The sequence below is a fragment of the Dendrobium catenatum genome, unplaced genomic scaffold (genome assembly GCF_001605985.2).
Source record: "Dendrobium catenatum unplaced genomic scaffold, ASM160598v2 fragScaff_scaffold_750, whole genome shotgun sequence".
Lineage (NCBI taxonomy): Eukaryota > Viridiplantae > Streptophyta > Magnoliopsida > Asparagales > Orchidaceae > Dendrobium > Dendrobium catenatum.
Window position 1 is genome coordinate 1 of NW_021319212.1, and position 13,189 is coordinate 13,189.

The 13,189-nt window shown below is 39.8% G+C and overlaps 7 pseudogenes; all 7 read left to right on the forward strand.

The window, feature by feature from the left end:
* Nucleotides 1-1,240: 1,240 nt before the first annotated feature.
* Nucleotides 1,241-1,359, forward strand: LOC114580090 (annotated as a pseudogene).
* A 1,835-nt stretch (nt 1,360-3,194) lies between these two features.
* LOC114580092 lies at nt 3,195-3,313 on the forward strand (annotated as a pseudogene).
* An 824-nt stretch (nt 3,314-4,137) lies between these two features.
* LOC114580094 lies at nt 4,138-4,256 on the forward strand (annotated as a pseudogene).
* Nucleotides 4,257-4,626: 370 nt separating this feature from the next.
* On the forward strand, nt 4,627-4,745 carry LOC114580091 (annotated as a pseudogene).
* A 363-nt stretch (nt 4,746-5,108) lies between these two features.
* On the forward strand, nt 5,109-5,227 carry LOC114580096 (annotated as a pseudogene).
* A 1,367-nt stretch (nt 5,228-6,594) lies between these two features.
* LOC114580093 lies at nt 6,595-6,713 on the forward strand (annotated as a pseudogene).
* A 5,944-nt stretch (nt 6,714-12,657) lies between these two features.
* Nucleotides 12,658-12,776, forward strand: LOC114580095 (annotated as a pseudogene).
* The last annotated feature ends 413 nt before the right edge of the window (nt 12,777-13,189 follow it).

A 13,189-nucleotide genomic window follows, 5' to 3' on the forward strand; every position in this document is an offset into this window, starting at 1 on the left:
TGACCAAAATCATGGTCTAAAACATACTTATCCAAAAGTTATTTAACCCGAAGTGTTGTGGCCTATACTAAGGGTTTTAGAGAAATTTCACCGTTTGATCTTCAAAGGATTTGCACGGTTGAGCTTGTAGACTATCCTCGTACAAGTTCTTAGTTGAAACCACAATCAAACAAGCTCTGGATTGAATTGATTGAGGCCTTGGATGGATCTAGCTTTGATCTCGCCCGAAGATCACCGCCGGTGGGTTTTGAGCGATGGGAATAGCCATGGGAAGATGTGGGGAAGTTATAAGAACTCTTAGACAAAGCTTTTTCACGTATAGAGGGGCTAGGAAGAGAATAATTGCAAGCGAGCTCAAAAGAAACCCTAAAATTCCTATTTAAAGGCCCCAAACCTTCAATCAATGGCTAGGATCGAATCAATACTTAATTAGGAGGAAATTTAGGTTGAATAGCATGTGAATTGGCTCTAGGGATCAAAGGAAACAATTCCATACATTTAATGGGTCTAAATTTGACCTAAATAGGTCAAATTGACCAAATAGAACTTGGGTTGACCAAGTCAAGGGTTGACTTGGTCAACCTAGTCAAATACGTCCAAGGGAAGAGTGGATTGAACCATGGGGAGGTTTGAATTTATTTGGATTTAATTTGGACTCAACAGGGTCTAATGGGCCAACCAGGTTGATCTGTTCAACCAAGTTGGCCTAGGGCATGGGTTTGGGCTCAACAGAATTGATTTGACCCACTGAACTGATTGGGATGGGTCTCTGGGCCTGACCTGGTCAATTTGACCAGGTCAACTCCCTTGACAAAAGGTTTGACAAAATCAAGTTCAATACTGGGAAGTCATCGTGTTTCACCCTTATTTTAACCAACATTCTCTTTTTTTTAGAAGCTCTTCGCCATGGCCCACGAACCACTAGCATTATTTACTCGCCATGTCTCGAGCGAAGAAATTTGCATCATGCCACCCGCGAAGGTGACTGACAGGCCTTGTTATGCGGTTGCATGGGAATAGCTGCAACTTTTTGCACATGATTCCGTATCAGCATTATGACCCCATTTCAGAAAGCTTTTTTCGAGTCGGAGTGAGTGCCCAATAACCACAGGCACATCAATTTGGCATGCATGAACAAATAACACATTTTTGATCCCCTGCGGTCCATGGGAACATGGATGCGCCAAAACCACCTCTTCCCCAACATCTACATTACTATAATTTGAGACCATATTATAATGGGTGTAACCATACCAGCACCCGTGCACCGGATCCCATCAGAATTCTACAGTTAAGAGAGCTTGGGCGAGAGTAGTACTAGGATGGGTGACCAACTGAGAAGTCCTCGTCTTGCACCCTTATTTTAACCAGCCTTCTCTATTTTGTTTTTGGAAGCTATTCGCCATGGCCCAAGAACCACTAGTAGTGTTGGCTTTCCATGACTCGAACGAAGGTCATCGGTGAGTCTCGTGATGCAGTCGCACAGGAATAGAAACAACTTTCCACTAAGGAGTCTGTTTCAGCATTATGACAAATTCTGGATAGTTTTTTTGGAGACGGAGTGAGCGCCAATGTTCCATAGGTGCATTGGCCTATCATGCCCGACCGAATGATGCATTTTTGATCCCCCAGAGTCCACTGAAATGAGGATGCATCAAAATCTTCTCTCCTTCGGCATTTGCATAACTATATTTTGAGACCATACTACTATGGCTGCGACCATACTAGCACCAGTGCTCCAGATTCAATCAAAACTCCACAGTTAAGCGTGCTTGGGCAACAGTAGTACAGGGATGGGTGAACTCCTAGGAAGTCCTCGTGTTGCGCACTTTTTTTTAACCAACCATCTCTTTTTTTTTGAATCTCTTTGATATGGCCTAAAAACCCTTACCAGTGTTAGATCGCCATGACTCGAGTGAAGAAATCTACATCGTGGGACCTATGAAGGCAACTGTTGGGTCCCGTGATGCGGCCGCATGGGAATAGCAATAACTTTCTGCCCAGGAGTCCATTTAAGCATTATGACCCCATTCCGAAAATATTTTTCTGAGATGGAGTGAGCGACGATGTGCCATAAGCGCATCGGCTGGACATGTGCTGACAAATAATGCATTTTCGATCCCCTACGGTCCACCAAAATGAGGATGTGACAAAATCACCTCTCCCTCGGCATCTACATACTATAATTTGATACTAAAAGACTACGGGTGCAACCATAATAGCACCAGTGTATCGGATCCCTTCACTCTGTAGTTAAGCATGGTTGGGCGAGAGTAGTATTGGGATGGGTGACCTCCTAGGAAATCCTCTTGTTGCACCCTTTTTTTAACCAGTCTTCTCATTTTTTTTCTGATTCTCTTCGCCATAGTCCACGAACTACTCCAGAGTTGACTCGCCATCACCGAACCAAAGAAATTAGCATTGTGGGACCCACGAAGGTGACTGACAGTTCCCGTGATGCGGTAGTACATGAATAGCAACAACTTTCCATCCATGAGTCCATTTCAGCATTATGACCCCATTCTAGAAAGCTATTTCGGAGACAGAGTGAGTGCAGATATTCCATAGGTACATTGGTCTAGCTTGCGCTGTCAATTACTGCATTTTTGATCCCTTATGGTCCACTGAAATGAGAAAGTGCCAAAATCACCTCTCTACTAGAGTATCATAAATATAATTTGAGACCTTATTACTATGGGTGCGACCATAGTAGCACTAGTGCACCATATCGCATTAGAACTCTATTGTTAAGCATGCTTGAGTGCGAGTAGTATTAGGATGGGTGACCTCCTAGGGAAGTCCTTGTGTTGCACACTTTTTTTTAACAAGTCATCTCTTTTTTTTTTTTAAAGCTCTTCGCCACAGCTCACGAACCACTAGTAGTGTTAGCTCACCAAGACCAAAACATAGAAATCCACATCGTGGAACCAGCGAAGATGACTAGCACTCCTTTGATGCGACCAAACGGGAATAAGAATAACGTTTTTCCCATGAGTCCATTTCAGTATTATGACCCCATTCCAAAAATCTTTTTCAAAGATGGAGTGAGCGCTGATGTGCCTTAGGAGTATTGGTTGGGCATGCACTACCGAATAAAGCATTTTTGATCCCCTATGGTCCACCAGAATGAGGATGCGCCAAAATAATCTATCTTCCAGCATTTGCATAACTATAATTTGAGACCATATTATTATGCGTGTGACCATACCAGAACCAGTGCACTGGATCCCATCAAAACTCTATAGTTAACCAAGCTTGGGCGAGAGTAGTACTATGATGGGTGACCTCCTAGGATGTCCTCTTATTGCACCCCTTTTTTTTAACCAGCATTCTCTTTTTTTCAGAATCTATTTGCCTATGAACCACTAGCAATGTTGGCTCCCCATGACCTGAGCAAAGAAATCTATATCCTGGGGCCTGCAAAGATGATCGGTGGGTCCTATGATATAGACATATGGGAATATAAATAACTTTCCACCCAAATATATGTTTCAGCATTATGACTCTATTCTAGATTGCTTTTTTGGAGATGGAGTGAGCGCTGATCTGCCATAGGTGTGTAATCGAAGAATGCATTTTCGATCACATATGGTCCACCGAAATGAGTATTTTCCAAAATCACCACTCCCCCAGGGTCTGAAGAAATATAATTTCAGACCATATTACTATGCGTGTGATCGTATCAACACCAGTGCACTTGATTCCATTCAAATTTTGCAGTTAAGCGTGCTTGGGAGATAGTAGTACTAGGATGGGAGAGATCTTTGGAAGTCCTCGTATTTCTCCCATATTTTACCATCCTTCTCTTTTTTTTTCAGAATCTCTTTACCACGGCCAACGAACCACTAGATATAGTTGCTCACCATGACCTGAATGAAGAATGTTTCATCGTGCGGCCGCACGTGAATAGCAATAATTTTCCACCCATGAGTACATTTTAGAATTATGATCCCATTCTAGAAAGTTATTTCAGTGATGGAATGAGTGCCGATGCACCATAGGCGCATAGGCACATCAGCCGAGCATGCGTTGCCAAAAACTGCATTTTCAATCCCCTAAGATCCACAAAAATAAGAATGTGTCAAAATCACCTATCCACTGTATCTGTATAAATATAATTTGAGACCATATTACTACGGGAGCGACCATACTAGCACTAGTGAACCAGATCCCATCAGAACACCATAATTAAGTGTGTTTGGGCGAGAGTAGTACTATGATGGGTGACCTTGTGGGAAGTCGTCGTGTTGCACCACTTTTATCTAACTAGTTTTTTTTTTGGAAGCTCTTTGCAGCTTCGCATGAATAACTAGCAGTGTTGGCTCACCGCAACTTGAGCAAAGAAATCTAAATTGTGGGACCCATGAAGACGACTGGCGGTTCCTTGATGCAGCTGTATGGAAAAAGCAATAACTTTCCGCCCAGGAATTCATTTCAGCATTATGATCCCATTCCATAAAGCTTTCTAGGAGCAGAGTGAACGCTGATGTGCCATAGGCATAGTGGTCGAGCATTCATGGCAGAATATTATATTTTTGATCTTCTACAGTTAACCATAATGAGGAAAAACCAAAATCACCTCTTCACCAGCATCTGTGTAACTATAATTTTAAACCATATTACTACGCATGTGACCGTATCAGCATCAATGCATCAAATCCAATTAGAACTTCACATTTAAGCGTGCTTGGGCGAGAGTAGTATTAGGATGGGTGACCTCCTTGGAAGTCCTCGTGTTGCTCCCCTTATTTTTAACCAGCCTTCCATTTTTTTATTTCAGAAGCAATTCGCCATGGCCCACAAACCACTAGTAGTGTTCCTCGCCAAGACCCTAGTAAGGAAATCACCATCGTGGGACCCGCAAAGGGGACCTGTAGGTTCCGTGATGTTGCCGCACAGGAATAGAAATAACTTTCCTCTTAAGAGTCTATTTCAGCATTATGACCCCATTCCGGAAAGCTTTTTCAGAGATGGAGTGAGCGCCGATGCCAAACATTCATGGCCAAATACTACATTTTTTATCCTCTTCGGTCCATCGAAATGAGGATGTGCCAAAATCACCTCTCTACTAGTGTTTTCATAACTATAATTTGAGACCATAATACTATGGGTGTGGCCATAACAACACCAGTGGACCGGATTCCATCAGAACTCCACAGTTAAGCATGCTTGGGCGAAAGTAGTACTAGGATGGGTGACCTCATGATAAGTTCTCATGCTACTCCCCCTTTTTTTAAACCAATATTCTCTTTTTTTAGAAGCTCTTCGCCACGGTCGATGAACTACTAGCAGTGTTGGCTAGCCATGACTAGAGTGAAGAAATCAGTATTATGGGACCCGCGAAGCCGACCGTCATGTCTCATGGTGCAATCGCACGGGAATAACAATAACTTTCTTCCTAGGAGTTTGTTTAAGCATTATTACCCCATTCCCTAAAGCATTTTGGGAGATAGAGTGAGCACCGATGTGTCATAGGCGCATCGGCCAAGCATGCATGACCAAATAATGTATTTTTTATCCTCTATGATTCACCAAAACGAGCATGCACCAAAATCACCTCTCCATCGGTATTCGCATAACTATAATTTGATACCATATTACTACGGATGCGACCATAACAGCACCAGTCCCTTGGATCTCATATGAACTCCATAGTTAAGCATGCTTGGGCGAGAGTAGTGCTATGATGAGTAACCTCTTGGGAAGGCCTCATATTACACCCTTTTCTTTAACCAGCCTTCTCTTTTTTTTTTTTCAAAAGCTCTTCGTTACAGCCTATGAACTAGTAGTAGTGTTGGCTCACCGTGACCCGATTGAAGAAATCTGTATCATGGGACCCACAAAGGTGACTGGTCAGTCTAGTGATGCGGCTGCACGAGAATAGCAAAAACTTTCTACCTAAGGCTCAGTTTTGGCATTATGATCCCTTTTCAGAAAGCTTTTTTCTGAGACGGAGAGAGTGTTGATGTGCGATAGGCATATCGGCTGAGAATGAGCGGTCGAATACTGCATTTTTGATCCTCCATTGTCAACTGAAATGAGGATGTGCCAAAATCACATCTCCACCAGCATATGCATAACTATTATTTGAGACCAAGTTACTATAGGTGCGACCATACCAGCACTAGTGCATCAGATCCAATTAAAACTTTGTAGTTAAGAGTAGTACTATGATGGGTGACCTCTTGGGGAAGTTCTTGTGTTGCACCAATAGTTTTTAACCAGTCTTCTCTTTTTTTTTTTTTGAAGTTCTTTGCCATGACCTATAAACCACTAGTAGTATTGGCTCGCCATGACCCAAGCAAAGAAATCAACATCATGGGACCCACGAAGGTGACTAGAGGGTCCTGTGATGTAGTCGCACAGCAATAATAATAATAATTTTTTCCTAGTAGTCAATTTTAGCATTAAGACCCCATTCTAGAAAGCTTTATTGGAGACAGAGTGAGAACTGATGTGCCATAGGAGCATCGGTTGAGCCTGTGTTACTGAATATTGCATTTTCAATCCCCTACGATCCACCAGAATGAGGATGCCCCAAAATCACCTCTCCACCGGCATCTGCATAATTATAATTTGAGACCATATTACTATGGGTGCGACCATACCAGCACCAGTGCACCGAATCCCGTTAGAACTTCGTAGTTAAGCGTGCTTGTCCAAGAGTAGTACTAAAATGGGTGACCTTGTGGGAAGTTCTCATGTTGCACCCCTTTTTTAACCAGCTTTCTATTTTTTTTTTTTTCGAAAGCTCTTTGCGATGGCCCATGAACCACTAGTAGTGTTGGCTCACGGCGACCCAAGCGTAGAAATCCTTTTTACAGAACCCGCAAAGGCGATTGGCGGTTCCCATGATGCAACCGCATAGGAATAGCAATAACTTTATGCCCATTGGTCCATTTCAATATTATGACCCCATTCAAGAATTCTTTTTGGGAAACGGAGTGAACACCAATGTGCAATAGGTGTATCGGCTGAGTAAGCATGACTGAATACTACATTTTTTTATCCCTTAAGGTCCACTGGAATGAGGGTGCACCAAAATCACCTCTCCACTGGCTTCTGCATAACCATAATTTGAGACCATATTACTACAGGTGCGGCTGTTGTAGTCTATGACCCCAAGTCTGAGATTTTTATGATATCAAATGATATTGATTGAATTATCTTATAAATTCATTTAATATTTTGAATGTTATTATTATCTATGAGTACTAACATTTCAGGGAGATCACATACTGCTCAAGATAATAAAAGACTCGAGACTTTGTATAATAGGATGTGGAGTCTGTAACTTTATATTTTTTATTTTTTATTTCTTCGTTATTTCGTGAGTCTGACCATAAAAAGTGTAAGCAAACTGAGTAACCATGCACACACACAGGGGCAGAGTTTCTTTTTAAATGTAAAAAATTATTTTTTTATAGGTCGTGTTGTACGATTTTAAATTATACTATATGAAACACTGTTTCTCATTGACTATCTACTGTGAACTAATCATATTGTATGATCTCCATTGAAATATACTAATCATTTTCAATCCAAATTCCTAGCTGCCTTTTTAATTTGAGCAAGTTTTTAAATCGTTGAATTTTGAATTAATCGTATTGTACGATAACATCATATTATATGAATATTTGAATACTTGCTAAAATTAACCACCATGATTAGTCAATTAAATCAAGAATTAATTAATAATTGGTGACCGTACTACCAGTTTCATACCATATGATGATTCGAGGCTATTTTTAGTCATCCTGAAGATCGTACCGAATGATCCCTTATTTTTTGAAGTAATCATACTGGACGATGTATACATCATACCAGATGACTTGAAAATTTTAATTGATCGTACCGTATGAGTTGAATCATATCGGATGATGAATATAAATGATTTTTGGTCATCCCAGCATTCATCCTGTACGAATAAAAGAAGTTTACCACATCATACTAGATCATATTTTTATCATACTATACGATGCAGTTCAAAATAGTTGCCTATTTGTACTCTTTCATACCAGGATGAAAGCTATTTTGAACTAATCGTATTGTATGAATATAAATGACTAAATTGAAAATCTTAGGGTTTCTTGGATCCTAATATTTAAGTAATGCTTCTGTCTTAAAAAAAGAGAGAGGAACGTGATAAAGGAAGGGAACTCATGAGAGAGTGCTACTTGAAGGGGTTTACAGCTTGTGAGAGGAAAGAGAATGTGAGTTTGTGAGGGAGAAGGAGTGTGAGGGGATCACACGGTTGCTCCAAGCTTGCTACATGCTTTCTCCTCCTATGGCCCTAGTAAATCTTATGGGAGCTCTATAGGGGAGAGCCTTCAAGGTCAATGTCCTTAAAGTTCCTCTATTTTCTCCAAGAGGGAGAAAAAAGAGAATGTTTGATGCCATCATCGGGAGGGTGATATAGCATTTGGTACTCCTCCACATAGGGGAAGGTGAAAGTGAGTTTGTGTAATGGCTTCTCCACCTTTCTATGGGGGCAGAAGGGGAATTACTTTTGAGTTGTGAAATTCCTGGAGTGGAGGACTCCGGGTAGTGGACATAGGTCAAGTGACCGAACCACTCTAAATAATTTGGTGTGCTTTTCCATTTATCGCTTTTTTATTTTCTTTTTACATCTTACAATTGTTATAACTTCTTAGTGAGAATGTTATTTTAGAACTTTGTTATGTGATTTAAAATTTTGTCAACATTGTTGCAATCTTGTTTTAATCTTTAGCTTTCGCTTTAAATTAGTTGAGTTATTTTTTTGAAAATTACAAAAAAAAAAAAAGTTAGAACACTTGTTTAGGCTTTGTTCTTTATTTCAAAAAATATCAATTCACCCCCACTCTTGGCACATCTCGTACTTTTAATTGGTATTAGAGCGGGGTTTCAAATATAGTGTTTTAGAAAACCTTAGAAAAATCAATCATGGCGCATTTGGTAACCATAATACTGCGTAGGGTTATTCTATAACTCATATAACCTTGTTTGACAACATAACGTTTGATTTTTGGAAAATTTGAATGTCTACATTTTTACACCTTTAAAACTTTTAAATGGCGTTAAAATTCAAATAGCATTTAGTGAATGGAGCAATGAGGATAGGGATCTAGCGCAATTAAATGAAAGTGCTTGAATTATTTCTTTTGTGCACTAAAATAAGAAGACTATATGAAAGTGTCCACCTGTGCTATTATTAAGGAAATCTGGGATAGACTGTGTATCATGTATGAAGAAAGTAGTGAGGTTAAACAGTCTAGATTAAATATCTTATTGTATTATTACAAACTCTTCCACATGAAACCTAGTGAAACTATATCTAACATGTACACTAGATTCACCCAGATAGTGACATCCTTACATGCACTAGGTATAGAGATTTCTAATTCTGAAAAATTCAATTAAATTTTGAGATGATTACCTAGTTCTTATTATGCAAAAATCACTATAATTACTGAGTCAAAAAATTTAAGTATTTATTTAATTAACAATTTGTTTGGGTCACTCATTACTCACAAGCAAGGAGTGAGTGAAAGGAAAAAAGATACATGAGAAAAGCACAAGGAGCAGATAGTGGCTCTAAAAGCAAACAACTCAGAAAGTAAAAGTTCTGTAGTGGAGGAAGATGAAGATATAGCCTTAATGACCAGATAATTTAAAATTTTTTTGAAAATAAAACAAATGCATCATCAAAACAATGGAACAAAGGTAAAAGCTCAAAGAATAATAAAGTTTCATCTAACACAATTTTCTTTGAGTGTAGAAAACTAGGTCACCTCTGGGCTGATTGCCTCAATGTAAATATCCATCCAACTAAGGAGAAGGGTGAGGAGAAGCTAAATATAAGAAAGGGAAGCTGAAGTCACGTAAGGCATTTTAGGTTGACTCTACGTTAGAATCATCAAAAGAAGAAGCAGAGGAGGTAACAATGTTTTGTCTAATGGATAATAATAATTTTGATCACTCGTATCAAGATAAGGTATGTTAACATTCATATGAAGATTTATTGATTATTTCTAAAAAATCCATAATTTGTGTAGAAAGTTAAATAAAATGCATGCTAATCTTAATGTTGAATTTAGTTCTTTACAAATTGAGCATACTAATTTAGTCAAAAAACATTTTGATTTAGATAGAGATCACATGTCCATGCTTAATGTGTTTGATGCATTAAATAAGAAGCATATTTAATTATCTGATACACATGATTTCTTGAAAACATCACATATTGAATTAGAAAAATAGTTTAAGAAATTAGATGAACTTGTATGGGAAATAAATAACAATAAATATCAGCTAAAAGTGAAAGTGGCAACTTATGAATTTGAACATAAAGCATTGAAAGCAAAACTGATAGCATTTGAAAATGATAAACCATTATCCCCATTATCCCAAATGAGCAACCCCCCGATATTAATGCATCACACAATTTTAAGAAAAGGCGTCACCACCCATATAGGTTAGTGAACCCATTTCCCAGTGTTTGGTGCTTCTCTTGTGGCATGCTAGGTCATATAACCCACACTTACATGATTCACCGAAGGACACACCGAGTGTAGAAACCTTAATAAGAATGCTTGGATGAATGATCTCTTGAAAGTCCTCATGTTTCACCTCTTTTTTAAACCAGCAATCTTATTTTTTTCGTAGCTCTTTATCACAACCTACAAACCACTATCAGTGTTGGCTCGCCGCACCTCGAGTAAATAAATCTACATAGTGGGACCCTATAAGGCGACCGGAGGGTCCCATGATGCCGCCGTATGGGAATAGCAATAACTTTCTGCCCATTACTCCATTTCAACATTATGACAACATTTCAAAAAGTATTTTATGAAATGGAGAGAGCATTGATGTGGCATAAGCGCATCGGTCGGGTATGCACATCTGAATAATGCATTTCATTTTTCCTACAATCCACTAGAATGAGAATGCACTAATATCACCTCTCCATCGGAGTCTACATAACTATAATTTGAGACTTTATTTCTATGGGTTTGACTATACTAGCTCCAGTGCACTGGATCCCATCAGATTTCATCAGTTAAGCTTGCTTGGACGAGAGTAGCACTAAGATAGGTTACCTCCAAGAAAGTTCTCGTGGTGCACCCCTTTTTCTTAACTAGCCTTATCATTTTTTGATAGCTCTTCTCTAAGGCCTACAAACCAATATCATTATTTGTTTGTCGCACTTCAAGTGAAGAAATCCATACTATGGGACCCGTGAAAGCGACCAGCGTGTTTCTTAATGCGGCCGCACGGGAATGGAAATATTTTTTTGCCTAGGACCCTGCCTCAATATTATGACCCCATTCCGAAAAGCTTTTTCTGAGACGGAGAGAGCGCCAATGTTCCCAAGGTGCAACTGTCGGGCATACACAATCGAATAATGCATTTCCAATCCCCTAAAATCCACTTAAATGAGGATGCGCCAATATCACCTCTCCACAAGAGTATGCATAACTATAAATTGAGCATATTACTACGGGTGCGACCATACCAACACCAGTGCCTCAAATCCCATCTGAACTCCACAGTTAAGCATGTTTGGGCGATTGTAGTACTAGGATGGGTGACCTTCAGGAAGTCCTCATGGTGCACCACTTTTTTTTAACCAGACATCTCATTTTTCTAGTAGCTCTTCGCCACGGCATACGAACCACTATCTGTGTTGGCTTGCCATTCCTCGACCTAAGAAAAAAGCATTGTGGGACCCATAAAAGCAACGGGTGGGTTCAATGACTTGGCTGCACGGGAATAGCAACAACTTTCAACCCAAGACTCCATTTTAGCACAGTGACACCAATCCAGAAATATTTTTCTGAGACAGAGAGATCACCGATTTTCCAAAGGAGCATCGACTAGGCATGCACATCCAAATAACACATTTTCAATCCCTATGGTCCACTAAAATGAGGATGCACAAATATCACCTTTTCGTAGGAGTCTATATGATTTTAAATTTAAACCATATTACTATAGGTGTGACCCTACCAGCGCCAATGCCTTGGATCCAATCTCAACTCTATAGTTAAGCATGCTTAGATGAGGGTAGTACTAGGATGAGTGACCTCTTGGAAGTCCTCATTTTGTACCCCCTTTTTTTTAACCATCCATCTCATTTTTTCCATAGGAGTCTATATGATTATAAATTGAGACCATAGTATAACAGGTGCAACCCTAATAGCACAAATGCATTGGATCCAATCTAAACTCAATAGTTAAGCGTGCTTAGACGAGGGTAATACTAGGATGAGAGACCTATTGAAAGTCCTCATTTTGCACCCCTTTTTTTTAACCAGCCATCTCATTTTTTCCACAGCTCTTCGTCGCGGCCTATAAACCACTATAAATGTTGGCTCACTATGCCTCGAGCAAAGAAATCTGCATTAACGGACCCGTGGAGGTGACTAGTGGGTCCCATGACACAGTCGCATGGGAATAGAATAACTTTCTTCTCAGGACTATTTCAGCATTATGACCCACCCAAAAAACTTTTTTCAAGACGGAGAGAGCACTGATGTTGCACATGTGCATCAGCTAGTCATGTGTAATTAAATAATGCATTTTTTATCCCCTATGGTCTACTTGAATGAGGACGCCAAAATATCACCTTTCCATTGGAGTCTACATATGTATAATTTGAGACCATATTACTATGAGTTTGACCATACCAGTACCAGTGCACCGAATCACATCAGAATGTGCAGTTAAGTGTTCTTGGGCGAGAGTAGTACTAGGTTGGGTGACCTCCTGGGAAGTCCTCGTAGTGCACCTTTTTTTTAACCAACCATCTCATTTCTTCGACAGCTCTTTGCAACGGCCTACGAACCACTACCAGTGTTGGCAAGCCCCACCTCAAGCGAAGAACACCATATCATGGGACCCGTGAAGGCGACCGATGGGTCTTATTATGTGGTTGCACGAGAATAGCAATAACCCAAGACTCTATTTTAGTATTATTATCCCATTTTGGAATGTTTTTTCTAAGATGTAGATAGAGCTGATGTGCTATTGGCTCATTGGCCAGATATGCATAGCCAAATAATGCATTTCTAATCTCATACGGTCCACTAAAATGAGGATGCACCAATATCACCTTTCCAGAGGAGTATACATAACTATAAATTAAGACCATATTACTACGGGTGCGACTGAAAGTTCGTTCGGGATGTTAAGCCCTATGAACTTA